This window comes from Alexandromys fortis, unplaced genomic scaffold, assembly GCF_014885135.2.
Source record: "Alexandromys fortis isolate MF-2015 unplaced genomic scaffold, M_Fortis_MF-2015_v1.1 scaffold_41, whole genome shotgun sequence".
In the NCBI taxonomy this organism is placed as follows: domain Eukaryota; kingdom Metazoa; phylum Chordata; class Mammalia; order Rodentia; family Cricetidae; genus Alexandromys; species Alexandromys fortis.
Window position 1 is genome coordinate 5267467 of NW_026067923.1, and position 4180 is coordinate 5271646.

The following is a 4180-nucleotide window of genomic DNA, read 5'->3' on the forward strand; positions in this document are numbered from 1 at the left end:
AAGGTAACAAGCCACGCAGCTAACATCGACAAGTATAATGGGCTAATATAAATTGTAAGAGTTAATAAAAAGTCTGAGCTACTAGGCCAATCAGTTTATAACTAATGTAGACTTCTGTGCGATTTCTTTGGGACTTCACAACTGTGGGAACTGGGCAGGACAGAAACCTCAGACAATAATAGACTTTTCTTGCTTGCCTTTCAACAAATAAATAAGGAGGAGCTATTTAAGAGGACACTGAGTATTAACCTCTGGGCTCCACATGCCCTCACACATACACAAGATAGATCTGTTTACAGAGTTGCTCCCCTGAACTTCAGAGATAACCTGCTCTGAGGTGAGGGAAGTGCCATGAAGGAGGTAGGAATATTTCTTCTCTTTGCCTTGGCCTGAGTTGGGTTTGTTTTTTGTTTTGTTTTGTTTTTTGTTTTTGAGACAGGGTTTCTCTGTAGCTTTTGGAGCCTGTCCTGGAACTAGCTCTTGTAGACCAGGCTGGCCTCGAACTCACAGAGATCCGCCTGCCTCTGCCTCCCCAGTGCTGGGATTAAAGACGTGTGCCACCACTGCCCGGCCGAGTGGTTTTGTTTTTTGAAACTGAACTTTGCTATTCAGCTTTAAGTAGGTCTTGAATTTGAATGACCTTGCCACCTAAGTTCTGGGGTGGCACATACACCTGAGAGTTGTTTCTCCTGATTTTGATGGCTTCTATGGAGATCAGGCTGTACCTGGCACCAGTACCCCATATTATATGAAACAGTGGCTTTCAGAATATACCTTGCTCTTGATGACTCCATTTTACAAAGCAGCATTTGTGTGGTAGTTCAAATGTAATCTCATAGGCAGTGGCACTATTAGGTGAGACTTTGTTGGTGTGGGCATGGCCTTGTTGGAGGAAGTGTGTCACTGTGGGGGCAGGCTTTGAGGTTTCCTATGCTCAGGATATCACCCTGTTGCCTGCAAGATGTAGGACTCTGAGCTACTATAGCACTATGTCTCTCTGAACATTGCCATGCTCCCCTCCATGATAATGGACTAAACCTGTGAAACTGCAAGCAAGCCCCCTCAATTAAGTATTTTCCTTTATAAGAGTTGCTGTGGTTATGGTTGTCTCTTCACAGCAAAAAAAAGTAAGACAATTTTTCCTGCATGTGTAGTGCATTAACGGTGACAGAATGACTGCATTCTGCACATACATGTGAACCACCTGTTCAACATTAACCCGGAGGCACAGACTGATCAAAGTAGATGAGGAACATATAGCACATAGGTATGTTAAACTACCTGGGCACATGCCTTTAATCCCAGCACTTGGGAGGCAGAGGCAGGAGCACATGGATCTCTGTGACTTTGAGGCCAGACTGGTCTACAAAGCAAGTTCCAGGACAGTCATGACTACACAGAGAAACACTGTCTCAAAAAAAGGAAGGAAGGAAGGAAGGAAGGAAGGAAGGAAGGAAGGAAGGAAGGAAGGAAGGAAGGAAGGAAGGAAGGAAGGAAGGAAGGAAGGAAGGAAGGAAGGAAGGAAGGAAGGAAGGAAGGAAGGAAACATGATGTGGGAGTGATTTCTTATTAATAAAGAAACTGCCTAGGCCCCTTGATAGGCCAACCCTTATGTGGGTGGAGTAAACAGAACAGAATTCTGGGAAAAAGAAGCTGAGTCAGAGAGTCGCCATGATTCTCCCGCTCCAGACAGACGCAGGTTAAGATCCTCCCTGGTAAGCCACCTCGTGGACTACACAGAATATTAGAAATGGGTTAGAACAATATGTAAGAGCTAGCCAATAAGAGGCTGGAACTAGCCGGGCCAGGCAGTGTTTAAAATAATACAGTTTCCATGTAATTATTTCTGGCATAACCTAGTCATACGGGCGGCCAGGTGCCCGGGACGCAGCCCTGCTGCTCCTAATTCAACAAAAACAAACTATACCAGGTATGGCAATGAACTATTGTATTAACTTTCTACTTGGGAGGCAAAGGCAAGAGGATCATGAGTTCACTGTTAGTCTCAATTACACAATAAATTCAAGGCTAACCTGGGCTACATGAGAGCAGAGTTCAAATAAATAACTAATGAATAAATCAGAAAAACTAAACCAGAGAACAAAGAAGACTGACAAATGCCACAGTACCTTGGACACCCATAATAAGGACACTTAACACATCAATGGCAACATCCCCACCAACCTGCCATCTGACCACCTGGTATGTACCTTGAGTGTAAGAGAACGCTCAACTGTCCCCAGTGCTTTACTCAACCCAATTCAGTCCACTACTTGACACAGCCCAGATCTCCATCTATCTGTCCATCCACCATATGTCTGTGTGACCCTACCCTGCAGCAGTTCTCCACTTGAGTTTAACATCTTGTCTTATGGCTGTGACAGTGCTGCCTCTGCCTTTCCAGTATGAACATAACACACACACACAGAGAGAGGCAGGTAGACAGACAGTTGACAGACAGACAGATAGATATAGATATATAGATGTAATTACTACATATGTAATATGTGATCTGAGAGTTATTATTAGACATTGAAATTGATTAAAAAAATACAACAAACTATGACTGTCCATAGTCGGCGACCAAAAGGCATTAGAACTACTTGGCAAATTACAACCAACAAAGTGATGTGGTTACATTCTGCTAAATAAATGCTGATCCCTTCTACACCCTGGATTCACTCAATACCCTGCCCACAGAGCTCTTACCCACCCAGGGCTTCCCTGTCCACAAACAAAATATTGTTTGAATTACTCTGTTACAAACTAATAAAAATTTTTTCACAAATGACAAAATAATCAGATGTATGCAGGACATTTGAAGAGATGCATAAGCAGGGCAGTGACACACTCTGGCATCTCTGATGAACTTGTTTCCCGGATTTGCATTTTCTGAATGTCTTGGTATTTTGTTAAAGGTTAAATATCTGTATAAATTGTAAAAACTAGGTATTCTTCCCCTAAAACATTTCTGCAATTGGGTGTTCTTTCTCCACTTTTCCTTAATAAATATACATTTCTTTTGCTAGAAAGGAAGGGAGGGAGGGACGTGGGGAAGGAGGAACAGAAAGAGAAAGATAGGGAAGGAGAGAGGGAGGGAGGGAGGGGGAGGAAGGGAGGGGGAAGGAAGGGAGGGAGGGAGGAAGGGAGGGAGGGAGGGAGGGAGGGAGGGAGGAAGGAAGGAAGGAAGGAAGGAAGGAAGGAAGGAAGGAAGGAAGGAAGGAAGGAAATAAAAGAAAAGATAAAAGGGGGCATGCTGGTCTTTACCTGTGATCTTTGCAGTGAGCTGAGGTAGAAGGATCAGCTCAAGTTTGAGGCCAGCCTGAACTATAGTGAGCAACCCTGCCTGTCTCAAAATAACAAAAACTTTGTCTCCTGCTGCATCAGAGGCGGCAGCAGCAGGTTAGGACTAAGCCAGGTTATACAGACAGGGTCCTGAGAACACTTATGTCGGGACTGAGGAAGTGGTTATGAGGTTAAGTGGATAAGAGGTTAAGTGACTAGGAACTTAAGAGCACTCACTGCTCTTGCAGGGAGGCAGGGTTTGGTTCTGAGAACCCAAATAACAGCTTGCAATGTTCTGTAACTCCAGGTCAAGGTGATCTGACTCTTCTTCCTGGCTCCTGCAAGCAAAACTCTCATACACATAAAATAAAATTTAAATTAAGAAAAAAAACCTGTTAATTTTCTTTCCTTTTTTTTTTTTTTTTTTTTTGATTTTTTGTTTTTTCAAGATAGGGTTTCTCTGTGTAGCCTTAGAGCCTGTCCTGGAACTCACTCTGCAGACCAGGCTAGCCTCGCACTCACAAGAGATCCGCCTGTTTCTGACAGGATTAAAGGTGTGCGCCACTACTGCCCAGCTGAGACAGTATTTCTTCTAGAGAGTATTTTTAAATGTTAAAAATAACATACCAAGCTTAAGGTATTCTTCTCCAGGATTATTTTCTGGGAATCGCAAAACTATTAACCTTTGCTTAGAGTAAAAACATTCCATCTTCTGGCATCCCTGTGATCAAGTTGTTCTTACTTAAACCTATTGTAAAACTGTCATGCAAGGCAGAGGCAGGAGGATCTCTGTAAGTTCGAGACCAGCCTGGTCTACAGGAGCTAGTTCCAGGACAGGCTCCAAAACCACAGAGAAACCCTGTCTCGAAAAACCAAAAAAAAAAAAAAAAAAAAA